This window comes from Callospermophilus lateralis, chromosome 3, assembly GCF_048772815.1.
Source record: "Callospermophilus lateralis isolate mCalLat2 chromosome 3, mCalLat2.hap1, whole genome shotgun sequence".
NCBI classification, from domain to species: Eukaryota; Metazoa; Chordata; class Mammalia; order Rodentia; family Sciuridae; genus Callospermophilus; species Callospermophilus lateralis.
This window is the reverse complement of record NC_135307.1, coordinates 99,473,193-99,496,820: the sequence shown is the minus strand read 5'-3', so window position 1 is coordinate 99,496,820 and position 23,628 is coordinate 99,473,193. Positions and strand designations below refer to the sequence as shown.

The 23,628-nt window shown below is 36.0% G+C and overlaps 1 protein-coding gene across 2 annotated transcripts in view; it reads right to left on the bottom strand.

Annotated features, from left to right (window-relative positions):
• Unc13c (unc-13 homolog C) overlaps positions 1-23,628 on the bottom strand; it is a 539,205-nt gene that overhangs the window by 212,875 nt on the left and 302,702 nt on the right. The window lies entirely within an intron of this gene.

The following is a 23,628-nucleotide window of genomic DNA, read 5'->3' as shown; positions in this document are numbered from 1 at the left end:
CCACAGTCTAGCTATTGTGAATTGTGCTGCTATGAACATTGATGTAGCTGTGTCCCTGTATTATGCTCTTTTTAGGTCTCTTGGGTATAGTCCTAGAAGGAAAATAGCTGGGTCAAATGATGGTTCCATTTCCAGCTTTCCAAGGAATCTCCATACTGCTTTCCAAATTGGCTGAACCAATTTACAGTCCCACCAGCAATGTATAAGTGTACCCTTTTTCCCACATCCTCTCCAGCACTTGTTATTGTTTGACTTCATAATGGCTGCCATTCTTACTGGAGTGAGATGGTATCTTAGAGTGGTTTTAATTTGCATTTCTCTAATTGCTAGAGATGGTGAGCATTTTTTCGTGTATTTGTTGATTGATTGTATGTCCTCCTCTGAGAAATGTCTGTTCAAATCCTTGGCCCATTTGTTGACTGGGTTATTTATTTTCTTGTTGTTTAATTTTTTGAGTTCTTTGTATACTCTGGAGATTAGAGCTCTATCTGAAGTGTGAGGGGTAAATATTTGTTCCCAGGATGTTCTGTCCAACATAGTTCTCAAAATATTGGCCAGAGCAATTAGACAGATGAAAGAAATTAAAGGCATAAAGATATGAAAAGAAGAACGTAAATTATCACTATTTGCAGATGACATGATACTATACCTAGAAGACCCAAAAGTTTCTACCAAGAAACTTCTAGAGCTAGTAAATGAATTCAGCAAAGTGGCATGATATAAAATCAACATTCCTATATATCAGTGACAAATCCTCTGAAATGGTAATGAGAACAACCACCCCATTCACAATATCCTCAAAAAAATTAAAATACTTGGGAATCAACCTATCAAAAGAGGTGAAAGAACTATACAATGAAAACTACAGAACCCTAAAGAGAGAAATAGAAGAAGACCTTAGAAGATGAAAAGATATACCTTGTTCATGGATAGGCAGAACTAATATCATTAAAATGGCCATATTATGAAAAGTACTCTATAGGTTTAATGCAATGCCAATCAAAATCCCAACGGCATTCCTCGCAGAAATAGAAAAAGCAATCATGAAATTCATCTAGAAAAATAAAAGACCCAGAATAGCAAAAGCAATTCTAAACAGGAAGAGTGAAACTGGCGTTATAGCGATACCAGATTTTAAACTATACTACAGAGCAATAGTAACAAAAACAGCATGGTACTGGTACCACAACAGGCAGGTATACCAATGATACAGAATAGAGGCCACAGAGACCAATCCACAAAATTACAACTACCTTATATTAGACAAAGTTTCCAAAAGCATGCAATGGAGGAAAGGATAACATCTTCAACAAATGGTTCTGGGAGAACTGGAAATCCATATGCAACAAAATGAAGTTGAATCCCTTTCTCTCACCTTGCACAAAAGTTAACTCAAAATGGATCAAGGAACTAGGAATCAAACCAGAAACTTTGCGTCTAATAGAAGAAAAAGTTGACCCTAATCTCTATCTCGTGGGGTCAGGCTCCAAATTCCTTAATAGGACACCCATAGCACAAGAGTTAAAATCAAGAATCAACAAATGGGACATACTCAAACTAAAAAGTTTTTTCTCAGCCAGAGAAACAATAAGAGAGGTAAATAGGGAGCCTACATCCTGGGAAGAAAAAAAAGTATTTTAGTAACAGATGACGTCTTCACTTTAATTGGATTTAATCAACACTGTGAGAATTGGTATGAAATATTTCTGTCCATTTATTTAATAAGCATATAATCATGAAATACTTCCTCTTGGGAATTGATTGGAAAATGGTTAAGGTGAAGGAAATGCAAAGATGCATAATTTAAATGTAAAAACACATGTCAGGTGTGTATTTGAAGAATTACTAGTAAGAAGGATAAAAACAGCTTTTGACAAAGTGTGTTTCTCTAACTTTAGTTTTATTGGATGCTAGTATTTTCTCTCTCTTCCTTATTAACACACACACACACACTCACACACCAAACACACACATAATCCATGCTGAAATATCTTAAGAAAACATTTGTTTAAACAAAGTTAGTTATTCCCAGACTTCTTGAATCCTTCAATAATCTATCATACATTGTAATTCTGTAAGACCATCTTTCTCAAACTTTGATTTGGTATAATCATTTCTTGGAAAGCCTGTTAACATAAATTGCTAGTCCCCACCCCACTCTCAAATCTCTTGATCCAGATCTACCATGAAGTCTGAGAATCTGCATGTATAATCTACCTTTCAAGTAATGCCTGTGTGGATGGTCCAGGGATCAATACAAGAACTACTTCTCAAAGAGCTAATACTAGAGCATTGTTTCTCAAATGTATTTGAATTTGTTAAGGTCCTCCACTCTTACCTATTCCCAACCTTATCTTGCAAAACTTTCCACAAAATAAGTATTCCTCTGAACATACTTTGGGAAACGAAAGACTGGGGAGAGAAACTTAGGGGTAAAATCTTGAAGAAACTTGTGTCATGTCAAGGAGGTTTCATTTTAACCAAACTTAATAGGGACCATTAAACATGGGAGTACTTGGGTACATTTATGTTTTATATGACATAGCAGTAGCAGAAGTTTAATGAAAGCGAAGAGAAACACTTTGGAAAGAATTATTAAATAAAATTGGAAGAACAAGGTGACTAGCTGGTAAGGAAAAAGAATTGAAGGAATCGAGTGAAGCTATCCAAAAGGTAATTAGGTAGGCAAGTCTGAAGTTTCAAAAGCATTCTAGACTGTTTCTGTAGAAAGAATTCTAGGAGGAATTCATGAAACTGCTAAAATTATGAAGTAAACAAGATTACTCAAAGAGAGGGAAGAGAACACACAGGCATGGAAAAAAACTTTGGGGTAAAATCTTAAAATGAAAAAGAACAAAATTTTATAAAAGAGATGAATAAGTAAAGAAGAAATTCTTCTGTTGAAATAGAAGGGAATGTGACTCAGAGTACATGAAGGAGAATTAACCTCACGAGTAAATGAAGAAGCTGGCTTCTTCTCTGAGTCAGAAGACAAAGCCCTGCAGGTAAATCTTGTTGATGGTCAGGAAAGACAGCTAGGAACTCCATCTGAGAGAAGTGGTGGTAAGACAGGGTTCTGGAGGTATAGCACCTGAAGGAATAAGAGTGAGTCTTGATTTCGATCCATAGTGGCCCTGCCAGGTGCCTTGCAAACTCTGGTGAGGGTGGGTCTCTGAACTTACAGTGATACCACTCTGGACCATCATGGATTTTCTTGAGTACTGAATCTAGAAGCCACAGAACAGTGTGTTAGAGTTGGTACTGTAGTGCACAGTGAAAGGAGGAAAGGAGAACAAGATGTGAGTGTTTGATGAAAATAGTTGAAGGCCTAGAACAAGTGTGTGTGTGTGTGTGTGTGTGTGTGTGTGTGTGTGTGAAGGGAGGAAGATGGGAATTGGAAATAAGGGGGAGAAACAGATCCAGAAGGAGTAAGGCGTGAGAAGGGCAAGTGGTCAGGTGGTCAGGTGGTCAGGTGGGCAGGTGGGCAGGTGATTGCAGTCAGTAGTTCATTTGTGTTTAGGCATTCAGTCCCTGAGAGTGGGAGGCAAGGAGAGGTTAGGTGAAGGGCTGTATAGTTAAAGTCTAGGAGAGCAGAGGGAAGTGAACCTTGAGGTAAGGTAAATCTATAATATCTCTGAAGAGGATGTGTGTGTGTGTGTGTGTGTGTGTACACGTGTGTGCGCATGTGTAGGTGATGGCTGCCATGTGAATAATCAGATGACTTTAGAAAGCAACAATGATGAAAGTTCCTGGCAACAATGTTTATTGATGCTAAGAATTTGAAAAATCAGCACAGCATGGATACAAAGGAAATAAAATGGGATAATAGCTGAACCTGAACATTTACAAAGAAATAAAGTATAATAATAATAAAATAAATAAATAAATAAAATAAAGTATAATTAAAATATGACAAGATAAATTAATGTTAAATAATGAACTACATAGCTCCATATATGATGTGTTTTGTAACCTCCTCTGACCCTGAGTTGGTGGTTTACCTCCTCATATTTCTGAGATAAAGTAATCTTAGCCCTAGAACTTCCTAGGTTAGAGAAAAGGAACTCTGTCACTGCTTTAAGAGGCAAACAAAGTTTTAGAGGCTCAGGGGATCTTAGATCCTTGCAAAGGTTGATAAGGACAGTTTATCAGTGAGGAAAAGGGAGAGCATTTATCCTACTCTACATTTAGACAGGACTGAGAGAGAGAATTTCTCTAAGTGCCCTTGATTACTTCAAGGCAATCTGGGGGACATCCTTGACATCAGAGGAATCACCTTCTTGCTTTAGCCTTCCAGAGACTGCTACTTTTCTCTTACTGCCCAATCATATTTCTCTTACCTCCAAAAACATGTTTTTAACTGATAACAAAACACGTAAACCATATTTAAAATATATAGCCTTGTTTTCTTTCTTTATAGCCGCAATGCCAAGACTTAATTATATGCTTTATAGACCCAGATGAAACTATTCCTGCACACTAATAACACTAAGCATTTCTTTTTTTCTTGGAGTTATATATCTTGCATGAGAAGGAAATCTTTCATTAAACAAAATCACCCAGGTTTATGTGAAACCCCTATGCACTTCTTATGCTCCTGACTGCCAGAATCATAAAGCACTCATTTGCAGTTTGAGACTTACAGGTACATACAGGTCTACTTCTAAACTCATTTCCATTTGATTTCCATCCAGTTTTAGAGCATTCTAAATTGTCACTGTTTTACCTTCAGTTCCCTGTTATCCCAAAGTCTCCTACTAAATTATTAAACTTTATTGTTCATATCAACACAGATATTTCATCTGCTTTTCCCAACTAGTGTTGCTTTAATTCTGCTTGATTTGTGACGGAATGAATAGCCAGACATGGACACAATGGGATGACCCAGGGAGTCTAGATCTCAGCTCTTCACAAACTCCCACCAAACAGAAAGCCAACAAGATGATAGAATGGCTTCTAGAGTAATCATGTGAAGATTGCTCGTCTTGGAAATCCTAGAAGACTAAAGCTCAATTGTTTGATTACACTTAAGCACAGTGACATGAATCTGCTTTCAGGGTGAAGTGTGGACAGGATATCAAAAAAAGCAGGGTACTAAAGCGCTTATGGAGGCTTCTACCTAGCAGAAGAAAAAGATGTATTAACTTTATATGAGAACCTTGGTACCACACCAGCTATACAACCCCTGCTCTCAGTTCACTCAGAAAAAGACTAGATCCCAGGACCTTGCATCTGAAGTGACTCAAGGACACTGTTAATGGACAAGAAAGGAAGAGAAAATATCAACACAATAAGTAAATGCAAACATTTTTTTCCTCGCCCTTCTCAACTTTTGCCAACAGCTTTTAGCTTCACCCACAGCATTGTACCTCTTTCTTCATTCTTAATCACACTACGATTAAAAAGACTACAGACAACAACACCTCTTGTAATTTTTGTATGCTACACATAAGGAAACTAAGACTGAGATAAAGTAGTCCATTCAAGGTCATACAAGGTCAGAATACCAAACATAAAAACTTAATGTGCTTTAATGTCTATTTACTCTAAGTTTCTTGTCCTAGAGTTAAAGATACTGAAGTTTGATAGCCGAAAATATAGTTGTATTTTGTTTGGCAACAGATAAAGAAGGAAATGAAGGTATTGCTCAGTAGGGTTATGACCCTCCCCACATACACACACACCAATTAAGTTTGAGTACCACTGCTGAGTGGAAGCGATAATATTTTTTAATTGATGGCTAAAGAAGTTTCCCTATGTACTATATAACCTAAAATAAATGGGGCATCCTTTAAAGATCATGCCAATATTTTCTTTGCCTTTGGCAAGGTTCACTCATCTCTTACTTAAACCATTTGCAACTTCATCACCTTTGATCTACTCACATCAAAGGTTGCTTCTACTATTAATCTTTAATGCCACTGTCAAAGTTGCTTTTCTTACCCACTGAATTTTACTGACACACAGTAAGTCACTTCAGTGGTGCCCATGCATGGAAGGGATTTAGCAAGCTAGGATGAATGAAGTTAGGTGCCTGGATTCTAGAATTGGCTGGATCTTTATCATATACACTTAGTGAATAGCACGTCATATTCTGGTCCTGCAGATAAATCTTGATTTACTTTTACCATAGATAAAGCAGTGGCACCTTCATTTTTCTGGAAGAGTTTGGGCAGAGTAAATGTTCTGATTGCTGATCTATTGTATACTTGGCTTTTAGAATCTATTTTGAACATGCCTTGGGAATATGAATTGCAATTTATACAGAGAATCTAAAAGAAACATACTATGGACTAATATTTGAGACTGTTTTCAAAACTGCTACTTATCAATGTTTGTCTAAGTCTGGTGCATGGATTGTCTACATCAGACTCACGTGTTAGAAACAGCATTGATCTTAGGTTCCCTATTCCAGACCAACTTAAATCAGGATGACTGGAAGCATCATCTGGTAATCTCTGCTCTGCTTTTATGAAATCCTCATGCTCTAGCAAGAGTCACTACTAATCTGTAATTAAATCAGGTCAAAATGGCCTCAAGTTTTAGGAAGAAGAGTGATCTAATTTTTTCTGGATGCCAATGCCAATAATGGGTTTGCTAGATTTTGCATTCTATCATGATAACAAAGGCTTTGGTTTCATCGTTATATCTGACAAATTTTCAATTATATATAGTTTCTTAATTTTAAGAGAAGGTGGAATATCCTACTGGATATTTACATGGTATCTCTTCCAGCTGTTGACAGACACCATTTCCATATCATTTTGGTAAACATTAATTTTTAAATGAACATTCACTAGGAAATTCCCAATATTCTCAAATATTATACAGTTGCTAATTGGGAACAACAAAAATATTGAGCAAACAGCATGTTTAAAAAAGAGTAACTATTCAAACCAAAAATCTGGTTAAAAAAAAAAAGGAATGTTCATACATTAGAATATTTCACTTTCATATCAGCAAAATATTCAAAGAATCTTTACTGGGTCTTTTGAGTTTCTATAAGTCACAAGTATCCTGACATTTAAATTGCCAAAACTGCTTTTCAAAGTGTTTGGACACTGTAAGTGGTTTTTAATAGCTCTAAATGGTTCTTGAATTTGAATAGGCTATACCTGAGTAAGTAATCTTTATCTAACTATAAATTATCAAAATTCTGAACATGGAACTTAGAAATACAAATTATGTAACAGCATGGTATATCATAAAAAATAATACTTGGACATGGGATCAGAAACTTATATTCTGCCCTCAGCTTACCATTAATTTGTTATATAAATTTAAGCAATGAATTAATCTCTTCAAATTTAGTAATTCTAATACTAAAATTAATATAATAAATATGTATGTACTTCTTTATTTCTTTTTAAAATTTATTTATTCTAATTCATTCTATATGTCAGCAGAATGTGTTTCAATTCATAGTACACATATGGAGCACAATTTTTCATGTCTCTGGTTGTACACAAAGTAGAGTCACACCATTCGTGTCTTCATACATGTACTTAGGGGAATGATGTTCATCTCATTCCACTGTCTTTCCTATCCCCATACCCTCTCATTCTTCCTCTCTACCTTTTGTCCTATCTAAAGTTCCTTAAAATTCTAGCAAATATATATAATAAGATATTTAATACCATATTAGATGAATAGATGAATACTAACCACATTACAAAATTATGGCATATGCTCTACCAAATTGACAAGTTTGTTTGTTTTTCTGTCTGTTTGTTTGTTTGTTTTGGTACCAGGGATTAAACCCAAGGTGCTCAATTACTAAGCCACATTCCCAGCTCTTTTTACATTTTATTTTGAGACAGTGTCACACTAAATTACTTGGGGGCTTGCTAGTTGAGACTAGCTTTGAACTCATGATCTTCCTGCCTTACCTTCCCAAGTACTGGGATTATAGGCATGTGCCACCACACCTGGTGGCACAGTTCTTATTAGTATCTCAGGAAAGATGCATATGAAAGTTTCTTGAATATAAAACACTACTATTTTAAAGAATAAACTAATGGTTTGATTTTTCTCTTTAAATAGCACAAACTAAGATTTAAAAAGAAAGATGCAATGGCTCACATCTGGCTGGCATTTATTTTCCATTTGAGATACTACAGCTTTAAAAGAACTAGACCAAAGATAAGAAACACAAGACTAACATGGTAGCTGACTTCAAATACATGATGGGCTGTTATGTAGAAAATGATTAAAAGATAAATTGGATTTGTCTTGTGTGGTTGAGAAATTAATACTTACAAAATTTTCAACTAGGGAAGATTTCAGTACAACATAAAGAACTTTTAAAAACATCATAAATCTCTAAAAGTTATAACCACCCCACCTGAGGCACTTAGAGATAAAACAACATAGAGATAACCCATGCATGGTCAGGAAGTGCTAAACAAATATTCTCTTCTCTATATTGTATCTGAACATTGACTACATGTTCTCTGAATTTCTTTTTAATACATATTTCCATGATTTTATGCCTGAAAGTATATAGTCCACAAGTGCTATTGTCTGAATGTTTGTGTCAGGCTGCCCTCAAACACTGCCATTTATATGTTGATACCTAATTGCAATAGGATTAAGAGGGAGGTGCTTTGGGAGGTGACTATATCAAGATCCCTCATGGATGGGATTAGTGTCTGTATGAAAGAGGTCTGAGAGAGCTTGTTCCCCTTCTATCATGTGAGGATTTAACAAGAAGATGCTGCCTACAAGCACAGTCACTTGTTAGCACCAAATCTTCAGGAACCTTAATCTTATAATTCCCAAACTCCAGAACTGTGAGTTTATATATTACTCAGTATAAGGTACTTTTTTTTTTTTTTTTTAGCAGCCCAAACATACTGAAACAATAAATTTTGAGCACTTGATAGCATGTTGATAAAATTATTTGGTTACTGTTTGAAAGTATAAACAAGTTTGAAAGGCACTGTGGCAGAGAATGGATAGCTGTTCAACAAATCTGTTCCCTTTTTCTTGGATACATAGCCACATTACTGTAGGCAGCTAATGATGGTTGTGAATTCTTTGACAGACCTTTTGTTGCAAAGTATGCTTATTTCCTACCTTTGAATATGGGTGACATGCATCAACAGAATACAGCAGAAGTAACATATATATCTGTTTCCAGGCTAAAGCCTTAAGAAAATAGCAACTCTCAATTTCTGTCTCTTGGAATATCTGACCTTACGAGATAGCCATTGTGCTGTGAGGATACACAAGTAGCCCTGGTAAGGGGTCATGTAGAGAAGTCAGATCTGGTGGAGTTCCCAGTCAGCATCCAGTTCTACTTGCTAGCCAACTGAGCAAGCCATATTGGAAGTATATCTTACAGAAGGCACCAGTCCAGACCTACCAGCTAAAGCCACACAGAGCACAGATGACCCTTACCATTCAGGCTTTCCCAAATTGAAGATTTGTGGCCAAGTAAGCTACTGTTATTATTTTAAAACAGTAAGTTTTGAGGTTGTTTGTTACTTGATAGATAACTGGGATAGAATTTGATCCTGAAAGTGCATTAATGTATTGAAAACCTAAAACATTGATTTGGGACTGATCAATACTGTTCAGAAGCTCAAAGGGTTTCCAGGAGATCATTAATGAAACCAGAAGACTTGTGGTGGGAATCTGAAGTACAGTGAAGAAATTGTTTCTTTAAGCCAAATAAAGGATAATACCTATTATTTATGGGGAAAATATGGCATCAGCATTAAGTGTGGAAAGCAAAAAATGTAATTTGAGTTTGGCAAAATGCTAAAAGGGCCACCTGTTTCTGCATAGCTAAGTAGAATAAGATACAGTTGTAGGTAGAGATTGACAAAAAAACAAAAGGATCATTTTCCAAGCAGAATTCAGAAGACTATGAAAGTATCAGAATTTCTTGGATTCAAAAGTTATTTTTTCTTGTCCTCAGTCTCCCCAGAAGATTCTCCAGGAAACATATCAAATTCAAGCTGCTTTACTTAAGTAGTTTTAAAATGTCTAGGTACAAAGGAAGGTTTCAGAGAGGTTCATGAATGTTTAGGATGTATCTTGTAGAGTGAATTATAATCTTCAGTGCATATTCCTATGGCTTATAATGTTCAATAGTAGTCCATCTCAGAAAGAAATATGGGTGTTGCTTTTATTTAGAGAAATTTCCACAGATAGTTGAAATAAAAATATTAAGTTTGGATTAAAAGGGATTAAGTCAATATAAAATGAAAAGAGACAGTCAACTCTCCAATCATCTATAGGCAATGAAGAGACTAGCAGACTACTTAGTTATAATCATGAGACTTTTTTCCTTTTCTTTCTTTCTTTTTTTTTGTTTGTTTTTTTTGTGGAATAGGAGGATGATCTAGATCAGAGGCTCAGAGAATTGAACCAAGAGTCAAGAAGAATCATCTACAGACACAGGACTGTCATCATGTTCCTAGTTAGAGTTCAGAATTTCTATGGAAAAAAACTGTTATACATCTCCCATTCTCTCTCTCTCTCTCTCTCTCTCTCTCTCTCTCTCTCAAGGAAATGCTTATTACAGTTGTCCTTTTTGTCACATCACTTGATGTTGAATTGGTTGGGACAACTTGGCTTTAAATGTTTCAGATATTCAGATAGAAGGAGCCATGTTTGAGACATTATATGCAAGAAGACTCATCTCTATTTGGATCTGTTTTGAGCAATTCTGAACCTCAAGTATGAGCTTAATGCTGTAATACGTTGAGAATTTAGTGAAGCATTGGGGGTAAGTGAGTGCTTTTTGCACTTCACAGAAACCTGGAGAGTCTATGGAGAGGCCTACATAGAAATGAACTAAAGCCTCCAGCTATCAACTTCAACTGAGCCTCTAGACCACAGTTACCAATTTTCAAGCCATGTCATACAAGCCAACTTAGAAGTCCCATCTAGACTTTAGCTAGTGCTGCATGGAACAAATACAAGCCTTCCCAGCATGGCCCTGCCCAAATTGCAACTGCAGATTTGTGTGTAAAATAAATTATTGATTTTTTTGAGTCTTTGAGATTTGGTGTTACTTTTGAGTCAGCAATAGATAATCAGAACTTTCTTCCTAGCTTCTTTGCAGGTAGCTGCTGAAATGTGGTAAGTAGAAGTGCTCCAGATTTTAAACAATTATATAATTGTCCATACCTTTGTTCCTTCTTTAAGTTTGATATGTGAAAACACTGCCATCTTGGTACTATATTTAAGATGACAGAACCACAGATAAAAGGGAACTGGAACTGTAAATGTCGACGTAGTTTTGTGGATAAATTGTATCACCTCCGTGAAGCAACCTGATGTCAGGGCACGTTGCCCATGCATCTTGTCACAGTCCCATGTCAAACACTGGCTACAACTGCTCTTTGTTCTGCTACATGGGACTTTTAAATATAAAGTCTTAGACAGTCATGATGTCACATTCAAGTGGGATTTGGAGGAGCTGAAGAGTCAGCAGCTTGGGACTCTTGTTTTAGTTTCCTAGTGTATGCCATCAATGAACATTACTACACAGTTGGTGACTTGCAACAACATAAACCTATTAAAAAGTTATGGAGGTGAAAAATCTAAAAATTCAGATGTTGAAGGTTGGTTCTTTCTGTAGGCTCTGAGGGAGAATTCAGGCTATACCTCTTCAAACTTCTAATTGCTGGTAACAAACCTGGATATTCTTCAAAGTGTGGCTGACCAAATCAATCCTTGCCTCTACCTTCATATGGCTGTCTTCTGTTATCCATGTGTCTAATACTTTTCCGGCTCTTTTAGGAACAGTTGCAAGTGCATTTGAGACCTGCTCTTAAATAGAATGACCTCACTGCAAGATGCTTAACTTAATTGCACCCACAAAGAGCTGTATTCCATTTTAGAACACGTTTTGTGGTTCTGGATAAACAAGTTTTGGGAAAGACAGTATTAAACCCACTACTTTCCCAATACTGCATTGGGACAGTTCTGAGGTACATTCTGTATGGTTTCCCAGCAGGTTCTTAAGAACAGTGAATGCTTCAGTTGACATGGAAGTAATTAGCTCATTAAAAAAAATCTGTTGTGGATTTCCTCTCTTCCTCATCTCTTTTTCACTATATATTCAACTCCTGTTTTCTGGGATTGTATTTCAAATAAACTGTCTATAAGTCTTTTTCTACAGGCTCTCCTTTCAGAAAACTCAAACCATGAAAGGAAGATCACCTGAATAGCAGGCAGACTGATTTTTATAGGCTTTACGTGAGTGAGAAAAAAATTAACTCTCACATTTAGGTTTAGGTTTATTTGTTTTGGCAGATAGTTTAATCTGTAACAATGCCATCCCATTGTTCTTTATAAACTTTAACTCTTATAGGCTTTTTCTGGCTATGTTTTGGGTGTCAGCTTTTCTTATGATTCTGTCATCATTATCTGCTGAAAACTCATTTTTGTTCTTAAGAGAATCCTGAAAAACTGTGAGCAACCCTTACTTTTTCTCTTCATAAGCTTAGGTAATCTTAAATACTTCAGAAAAGTAATTTTTAGGTATTTTTCCTTGAAATTGACATGAAAAATTTCTTTCTAAGCCTTGAGTTTCTACAGATACACTCATCCGTGTAAAGGGGATGAAATTTCTTTGAAAGGACAGGGTCACTAGTACTTGATACTATGATATAGCTATTTTGAATGATATTCTGCTTCTTTTCAAGGAATTAATAATTCTCTTAAATAAGATAGAAATTATAACTCTTTCACTCCAAATCAAAAAAATCAAGGAATTGAAATAGTCATATGACAAAAATGAAATATGTCACTGGAAAGAAAAATGAGAATTTAGCTGCCGATAGATGCATTTTGTTCTGTTTCTGTATAAAAAATTCCACAGTTTTAGCAGCAATACATGTATGTTGTTACAGTTTTCATGGGACAGGATTCCAGGCACAGATTCACTACGTTCTTTACTTTGTGATCCAGAAAGCTGCAACCAAAGCACTGGCTGAGATTGGGATTTCATCTGTGGCTCAGGATTCTCATGTAACTCACATGATTATTGGCAGAATCACTTTCCTTGTGGTTACAGCTCTCGTGGAAGCTTTATCCCTTAAAGTCAACAGAATATTCTTCCTAACCTTAAAAAAGTCTGGAGCCTTCTTTTAAAGGGCTTACTGATTAGTTCAACCCCTCCAAGTATTGTGTTTTTATCAGTTTACACTGTGTCGGGACTTTAATTCCATCTATATGACTCCTTTGCCTTTAACATGTAATCTAACTGCAAGTTCTGATTTTTGTTTTTGTTTTATGATTTGACCTCGTCCTATTGGCTAGAGGCAAGTCACAGGTTCTGTCCACACTCAAGGGAAGAATCTTACACAAGAACATGACTCACTGGGCATTATTTAAGAATTCTTCAGATAGTTGTAGGGTACAACTTATTTTAAAACTTTCTTCAGGTCTCTTCAGACACAGCTGCGACCTATGCTGCTGCTCTTGCCCCGAGGTCGACACTTCCCTGACACTGATGCCAATGCTGCTGCTGTGGCCGGTTCTCATGGTGCCACTACCACTGTGATCCAGAAGTCCACTGCCAGATTGTCTACAGGTCTGGTTGCATGCGGCTGCCTCCATCTTAGGATGCCAGACAGCACCTTGGGGGATGAGGGATGGCTGGTTTGCGGCCACTGTCATCTCAGGGTACAGCTACCTTTGTCTGGGGACACCGACCAGGAACTGGAGTCGAGTTTTGGGGTGCCTGTGGGTTTGGCTGCACCTGAGGTCTTCCTGCTGGGAGTTCTGGTGGCTGCCATCTTGCTTCCTCTTCTCAGAGTTGCTCCTCTGTGTGAGTGCATCCCTGGTGGTCTCTCTGCAAGTTGGACCAGAATTGAGATCTTGGGACTGCTGCGTGGCCGACCTGGGGTGTCTGAGGGCCAGATCAGTGGGATAGTGGCTGGGTCTGTGTGGTCTGGTCTGGGCCTCACAATCCCATGAAAAGTTGGAGACAGGGCTGAGAAACGTTTGAATGCTGAGGGAAGTAGCTGTTAATCTTCCATCCAGGTTCACCACCCCCCCTCCCCGTTCTAGTATCTCTATCATATTGAAACCAGGTATTTTTCATGAATCAATGTATCAAAGACTGTGGTATGTATATGGTATTTTGTAGTTTTCTTGTGTATTCTTATATTTTTGATTTTTCCTTTTGTTAATGGCCAATCTCTTTCAATTCCTCTTCCACTCTTCCTATATATATATTTTTTTCTTCTGGCTTCTTCCATCCTCCCTCATGGACATTGTGTGCTACACCACTTCTGTTTTCTCCTTGTCTCCCATTTCAAATTGTAAGCCCTTTTAGCAAATTTACTGTGAATATTATAGACAATAATTGAATTCATTATCTGAATTTGCCGTGATAAATCTGAACATCTTAATAGGAACTAGTGGGTTTGAGGTTGTATGTTGATTGCATTGGGTGTTGTTGATATTGGTCTCCCGCTTAAAGGCATCTGGACACCTTCAGGGACTCTATAAGCCTGCAGGGTAGAATCTGTGCTGACTCAAATCCATACTGCTAGATGGGAAAACACATGAACAACATGAAAAAACAAAGGAACAAATCATCCAAACAAACCAAGATGCTCCAATAACAGAATCCACTGACAACACAGTTAGAAAAAAAAATGTTATAGAAGGAGTTTAGAACGTATATAGCTAAAATGATCTGCAATATGAAGGCTAGCATAAAGAATAAAATCAAAGAGAAAATACAAGAAGTGAAAGATCTTCAATAAATAGTTAGAAATTGTGCAAAACAGAAAAGCAACAACAATAACAAAAAGCAGAAATCCTCAAAATAAAGGAATGAATAAATTATAAATTCAATGGAAAGCATCATCAACACCCTAGACAACTTAGAAGACAGAACCTCAGACAATGAAGACAAAAATTTATAATTTTGAAAATAAAGTTGACCATATAGAGAAGACGGTAAGAAACCATGAACAGAAATTTCAAGAATTATGGGATAAAATAAAAAAAGACCAAATTTAAGAGGTATCAGGATAGATGAAGGAGCAGAGATACAAACCAAAGGAATGCACAATCTTCTCAATGACATAATATCAGAAAAATTCACAAGCCTAAAGAATGAAATGGAAAATCAACTACAAGATGTCTACAGGACCCCAAATATACAAAATTACAGCAGACCCAACCAAGACATGATATAATGAGAATAACTAACACTGAGAATAAGGATTAAAATCTTAAAGGCCCTGAGAGAGAAAAAAATAAGTTATGTATAGGGGGAAACCAATTCAGATCTCAACTAATTTGTCAATTGAGACCCTCAATGCCAGGAAGTCCTGGAATTACATATATCAAGCTCTCAAAGAAAATGGATAACATCAGGGAATTTTATATCTAGCAAAATTTAGCTTCATCAACAAAACATTACAATTGTAAATATTTATTCCCCCCAAAATGGAGCATCTATATATATCAAATAAACCTTTCTCAATTTCAAGAATCAAATAGACCACAGCACAATACTACTCGGTGACATTAACACACCTCTCTTACTATTAGACAGATCTTCCAAACAAAAACTATACAAAGAAACTATAGAACTATATAATATAACAAATATTTGGACTTAAGACATATATAGAATATTTCATCCATCAATGAGTGAATACACTTTCTTTTCAATAGCAGATGGATCCTTCTCTAAAATAGACAATATCTTAAGTCACAAATCAACTCTTAGTAAATACAAAAAAAACACAAAAACCCAGAAATAATACCCTGCATTCTATCAGATCATAATGGAATGAAATTAGAAATCAATGATAAAATAAAAATAGAAGGTATCTAACACCTAGAGAATAAATAATACACTATTGAATAATAAATGGATAGCAGAAAAAAATCAATGATGAAATAAAAATGTACTTGAAGGTAAATGAGAATACCAATGCAACATATCAAAATCTCTGGGGCACTATTAAAGCAGAACTAAGAGGAAAGTTCATTGCATTGAGCTCATTCATTAAAAGCAGAAAAATCAACAAATAAATAACCTAACATTACATCACAAGACAAGTAAAGCAGGAGACATCCCAATACCAGACCTTAAACTATATTATAAAGCTAATGTAACAAACATGGCATGGTATTGGCACCAAAACATATATGTAGACTGATGGTAGAGAATAGAGGACACAGAAACAAACCCACATAAATACAATTATCTAATACTAGAGAAAGGCACCAAAAACATTCACTGGAGAAAAGATAGCCTCTTCAACAAATGGTGCTGGGAAAATTAGAAATCCACATGTAACAAAATTAAATTAAACCCCTCTCTCACCCTGCATAAAACTCAACTCAAAGTGGATCAAAGACTCAGGCACCCGAACAGAGACCTTGTACCTAATAGAAAAAAAAAAGTAGGCCCAAATCTTCACCATGTCCTCCTAGAATGTAACTTCTTTAACAAGACTTCTAAAGCACAAGAACTAGTGTCAAGAATCAATAAATGGGATGAATTCAAACTAAAAAGCTTCATCTCAGCAAAGAAAGTAATCAATAATGTGAAGAGAGAGCTTACAGAATGGGAGAAAATCTTTACCTCATGCACCTCAGATAGAGCATTAATCTCCAGGATATATAAAGAACTCAAAATACTTTACAGCAAAACACCAAATAACTCAATCAATAAACGGGCAAAGGAACTAAACAAACACTTATTAAAAGAAGAACTAGGAACAGCCAAAAAATATATGGAAAAAAAAGTTCAACATCTCTAGCAATTAGAGAAATGCAAATCAAAACTACTCTAAGATTTTACCCATTAGAATGGCTATTATCAAGAATATAAACAACAATAAATGTTAGCAAGGATGTGGGGGAAAAAGTACACTCATAAATTGCTCGTGGGACTGCAAATTGGTGTAACCACTATGGAAAGCAATATGGAGATTCCTCAGAAAATTTAGAATGGAACCACCATTTGACCCAGCTATCCCACTCCTCAGTTTATACCCCAAAGAACTACAATCAACATACTACAGTAATGCAGCCACATCAATATTTATAGCAGCTCAACTCACAATAGCTAAACCATGGACCCAGCCTAGATGCCTTTCAACAGATGAATGGATAAAGAAAATGTGGCATGCATACATACAATGGAATATTACTCAGCCTGTATTATGATATGCATACATACGATGGAATATTACTCAGCCATAAATAAGAAAAATTATGATATTTGCTGATAAATGGTTGGAGCTGGGGAATATCATGCTAAGTAAAATAAGCCAATCTCAAAATATCAAAGGGTGAATGTATTTTCTGATATGGATGCTGATTCACAATAAGGTGGTGGGGGGCGGCTAGAACCATCGCAGCTCCAGACCTCCTTGTATGATTGGATGAATCAGTGGTGGGGGGTGACTAGGTAAGAATAGAGTTACTATAGATTAGGTAGAAGTGAGTAAAGATAGGGGAAGGGGTAAGGAGGTAGGAAGGATACTAGAATCAATCAGACATTATTACCCTATATCCATATACAAATATTTGACCAGTGGGATTCCACATCACGGACAACTAGAAGAATGAGAAATTATACTCCTTGTATATATGATGTATCAAAATGCATTCTACTGTCATGTATAACTAGTTAGAACAATTTTTTTAAATGACAAAAAAGAAAAAAAAATTAATGACTTAGGAAAAAAAAAAAAAACTTTATTCAGGGAGCTTGAGTGGTAGAGTGCCTGCCCAGTATGTGTGAGGCCCTGGGTTCAATCTTTAGTTACACACACACACACACACACACACACACATACAATTTTTTCAGGGAAATTTGATTTCAAAAACTTCAAGTTTATAGTTTATTTTCTGCATGCTAAATTAGAAATTCTGACTAAAATCTCAATTGACACAACTGAGATATTGAATAAATGGCTGTGATCTATAAAATAGGAAATCTTTGTTTAAAACAGTTTAGTATTATCGAGTGAAGTAAATTAGGCACATATTCTAACTTTTTGTAATTCCATTTACATGCATATACTCTAGAATAACTTTTGTATGTATCTACCAGGAAAGATGTATAGGACTATTTAGAGAAATATTGTTTACCATATCCATATCCTCCCAAAGTGGAAATAACCCAACACTTCATCATCTATAGAGGGATAAATTATGTTTTATTTATATAATGGGATTCCTACAGTGAAGTAAAAGTGAATGACCAACTATACAGTCTACTCTGTGGTCAGATTGCCTCCCTGGGCACAGGCCTAAATCCTTGCTGCTGGGACCAGTGGCTGTTGATGGCTTACAGTGTGTTCAGAGGTATGGAACTGACTCACCAATAACCAATAACTGGCTGGTGGTATGATGCTAAAGTTCAATAGCTTTGCCTCTGGTGGGGACAGCTTTGAAGGACCATCCCAGCTCCAGACCTTCCTGTATGATCAGATGAATCAACTTCTCCCTCTGTCAGATTCTGCTTTTCCACTTCCTTTTAGATGCATCTTTCTAGAGCTTATGTTGCTGAATACCATAGTTCACTGGCTACATGTAGATATTTAAATTTGCCTTTTCATTGAGTTAATTCAAGTGACAGTCACATTTAGCTAGTAGCTAAGTAACCTTAGGCAGAGTCCATTAGGCAGAGCGGGTTTAGAATACTTGCATCGCTGTGCACAGTTCTACTGGACAGTACTGCCTTAAAGCATGCTAGGATACAATTGCCCATTTCAGAATCTGGCTTTAGGGAATTCAAACTAAAACAAACTGTTACAATCATGGAAAAATCTCACATAATGCTGAGGTCAAAGAACATAATGCAGAAGAATATATTCAACATGATCCCATTCATATCAATCTAAAAACAAAATTAAACAATAAACTACATAGAAAAATATTTATATAGGATAGAACTATAATAAAGATCAAAGGAATCATTAAGTAGATATTTCTGGGGACTATATGCTCTCAGGGTAATCTCTTTCTAAACCTGTTTACAAGTATTTATGAGTTCATTTCATTACCATTTTTTAAAACAAAAATATTCTGTATATCTACTTAAGACATTTTTTCAATATAAAGAATTAAAAATAATCTGTATTTTAAGGAAACTAATTTGATTCATTTTTATTGGTAGAGTATAGTTATATATAAATAAGACAGAGAGTATAGTTATATGACATTATTATCATTTTTAATTTTTAAAAATTGAATAAGTAAAAATTATATATATTTACAATGCACAACGTGTTACATTTGTACACTGTGGAATTATTAAATGGTGTGTGTGTGTGTGTGTGTGTGTGTATAACCACCATTGATATGTTTGTTTATACATGAAAAAATGATTAGATTAAAAAAACAGAATTGAAAGAACTTTCATTTAATTATGTCATTCTAAAACCTTTCATAATAAGGTAGTAAAGTGTCTTATCCAAAATATACTTTATACACACACACACACACACACACGCACACACACACACACACACGGCTATTGAGCCTTTAAAAATAAGAATATTCAAGTGTTGTAACAGCTTGGATAAACCCAGATGACATTGTTGTAGCTGAAATAAGCCAGACACAGAAGGATGGGATTGTAGAATATCATGCTAAAATAAGCTAGTTACAAAAACCCAAAGGCCAAATGTTCTCTCTGATATGTGGATGCTAATCCACAACAAGGGAGGGTGGGAAGGGGAAGAATAGAAGTCCATTGGATTAGACAAAGGGAAAAAAACAAAGGGAGGGAGGAAGGGAGGGGAATAGGAAGGACAGTATAATTAATAAGATATAACCTTCCTAGCCTTGTACTCAAATACACTACCAGGGTAACTGTGTATCATGTACAACCAAAGGAATAGAATTCTAATTAGAATAAGTTATGCTCCAAGTATATATAATGTGCCAAAATGCATTCTACTATCGTTTATAACTAAAAATAAAAAATTTTAAAAAAGACTTCCTTTAACACGAAAGAAGGATAAACCATAGTCTCTCAAGTCAAAGTGACCTCCTGGGATGTCTTCTCTAGGTTCTCTCTTTGAAATGGGAAGGAAAAATATTTCTCCAGATGAACATTCCCTACATCAGGAGCAAAGCAGACTTTGAGGAGATTAGAAAGAATTTCATACAGTTCTGTCCTGGGCAGTTCTCAGTTCTGACACATGCTGCTGAGAAGCCATTTGATATCTAGTGTCAAGAGCCATCCTTGGGCTGTGTGTGGTCTAGATTGGGCATCACAGCCTAGTGGATAGGATAACCCAGTGTCTGGGAACTTCTAGTGGACATTCCTCTTTGTAAGACTGCCCAGATACATTGTGAGCCCTATTCTGCTCTGCTTGGAGATGGGGTGACCTGCTACAACCACTTAGCCGCTCAGCCCCTCTGAGATGGGTGTGACCTGCTAAGATGCCAATTAACCTGGTGACTGCAAGACATGCAAGCAAGGCCCCACCCCTGTAATTTTACCCTCCCCCCCGCCTTTGATGCACCCCCTTAAATAAACCACTGGAGCCATTTTCTAATTGTCTAGCTCCAGCTCCTGAGTGGGCTGGATCTATAGGCGCTGTACCCTTTAAACCTAATTTTAACTTTGTCTTTCGTTCTTTGCTAATTATTCTGGACTCTAATTTCTTAGGAGATTTATCCCTCTGAGCAGGCAAGAATTCCCTGGCCAGGTGCTGGCCACCCAGCAATAATCTAGAAGCCTGTGTTTCCTCACCTCTACAAGTGGATGTTGTAAGAGGACTCAGTTGGATAATGGCTTCCTGGTGACTATTGATATAAGTAGGTGTGATGGCTCCACAGCTGACAAACACTTTGAAGTTACTGTGTAGGTGCTGCTCAACCATTATCTGACACCCACCTCAATTTTCTTTCAGAAGCTTATAACCTTTTCTTCATGGGCACTCATGTCATGCACACACCCAAATATAATATGTCAATTCTTCCTTGTGCAAAATCCAGATTCTAATTCTCTGATGATTCATGACACTGCCAATACATATATGTCCCCCCTGGCCTCCTTTTACTCTGTGCCCTCAATTAAAAAAAAAAAAATTCTGGGAAAAAAAAAGAAGTGAGGTTTAAAAAAAATCATAACTATGAGAGGTAATACATGAGCTAGTTAACCTGATTTTGTTATTACATGAACATAAAAAAGTAAAATAAAAATCATAACTATGAGAGGTAATGCAAATACTAATTAGCTAGATTTTTGTCATTATGCAATGTACATATAATCCAAAACATTTTGTACATGATAAATACATACAACTCTGTCCACTAAAGTTTTCAAAAAAAAATTTAAAAGTGATCAGTGAAAATTTACATTATAATAAAGAATCATTTTAATTTTTAGAGTTATAGTTCAGTTGGAATTTTTTAAATTTTATTTTTCTTATAACAATGAGAAATTTAGATATTTATACTCTGTTCAAATAGTATCTGAAGGTGATATTTACTGAAGGCCAAAAGGCCAAGAAAATATACATAATTGGAATGCTCACTTGAAATCTATAAATAAAAACATGACAAGATGTTAGGTTAGAAATCAGACTGATCAAATATAAAACACTACATTCTTATTTCATCAAAAGTGGATTGAAGACAAAGGTGTAGGCAGAAGTAATTGGATGTGAATTAGCATCAGCAGAGTGGCAGACATTATCATATCTTGATATAACAAATTGTTCATGGCCAATTTTAGAATTGAAAAGCGCCTTAAAGATTTTAAGTCCTAAACATGGTGGTGCATACTGATAAGGCCAGCTATTCAGAAGGTCCATCCTTAGCAACATAGCAAGCACCCCTTCCAAAAAAAGATGTCAAGTTCTTTTTTGTTTGTTTTTCTAGACTTAAAGACAAGTGAGCTTTATCTGTATGCCTAAATGTTGGTATTTCATTATGAGGTATTTCTTGATTTTACATAGTGAACTAAATCATTGAAGTTTCCAGAATTTATGTCAGAGTTAGCAAAGACCACAGTCACTAGGCCTTTGTTTTTCTAACCTGTTTCTCAATGCTTCCCAGACATGCTAAATAGTGATGTCAGTCAACAGAATGGATATCAGCTCACTTCTGACACTTACTGAGAAGCTATAACAAATCAACATATTGGAATTTCTTTTCCATCTGCAGAGAGAGAGATGAAAGAGAGCTAATTTGAAAGCCCTAAAAAAATATTGTGTTGTAGAAATGCCGAGTGTTAACTTTCCAGCAGTATCACAATACATCAGTGGCAATGGTACAGACAGGCTCAACAAATGAAACCAGGTAAGTCCAATGAGCTCATAAGAAACAACTATCACCTATTATTTCTTTTCTTATGACCCTTAAAAGCACAAGGAGAGTATATAGTCAATAGTAACAGAGGATCCCTGACTAGCCAGAGATTTCCTTAAATGTAGTGAAAAAAGTAAGAGTGACTGGAAGAGCACAGACAGGCCCTGGCTCCATTTCAGTTCTCCTCTTTATCTCATGCTACACAATACTTCAAGCTCCTTATAGACTGAACTGTCACTTTTCCTTATTGTTTGTCCATCCACAAGTGAAAACAAATCAGTGAAATTGTGATAGAAAAGAAGGGAAACTAAAGACTTTTGAAACTTGGAAAGTCATCTGTAAATAACCAAAAAGATGTTGTGTTTCTTAATACCATGGCTTTAATTTTATAGCTTATAACATCCATCTAGATCTTTCTTTTGGATCTGTCAATTCATTGAGTAGGCATAAAATTTGTGGTGCATTTTTGGAGCTGTATGGCTTCTTATCAATGTCTCAATCATTGCTTGTGAGTTTAGTGTTGCATGGGGAACAATAATCTAAATAGTCAATTACCAATGTAATTGTAAATGTGACTGTTGTGCTGGATTGCAATCACAATTAAAGGAGAGGGCTTCAGCAAACTCGACACTTCAGTTGAGAAAGAAAATTTCCAAGCTAACCATACCCCAAATAATTGCAGCTCAATATTAAAATGGAATACTCTATCATTTAACTGGTGTCTGTCAGTATTCAAATTTCAGTGTTTCTTTGGCCAACAATCTTTTACCCCACAAAAGCTATCTCTGTGATCTATATGTGGATATAAAAGCACAGGGGTGTTCAATTTTCTTGATCGTGGTAATTGGAGAAAATTCATTTTTCCCTTTATGCATAATTTCCTGGAGCAGGTGATTCTAGGGTTTCTCCCTGTATCAACAAACTATGGTGAAATGAATGTACAAACTATATAACACAGATAACGCCATACTTATTCGTTCATTAGATTTTATGAAATGAATTCCTACTATAATAATAGTAGGAGGGACATGGCTAATATTACCACTTAATGAGCAGCAACTCTGTTTCAGTTACTAAAACAAGAGCTTTGCAGTAATGACAGATACTTATTAGCATTGCTTATTCATTTATTTATCTGGGCATATTACGTGAAACAAAGAATGAATCTCCCTTGCTGAATGGAATATCTACATTTAGTGCAAACACCAGGAAAAACTCTTTAAATAGTCCTTAAGAAAATTAACATGAATTAGATGTTAGCATCACCATATTGTGAGGGAGAGTCTCAGAAAAGTCAATAACTTGTTTGGGTCACTGCTTATGCACTATTTAAACTCAGTTTTGTCAGAAGTG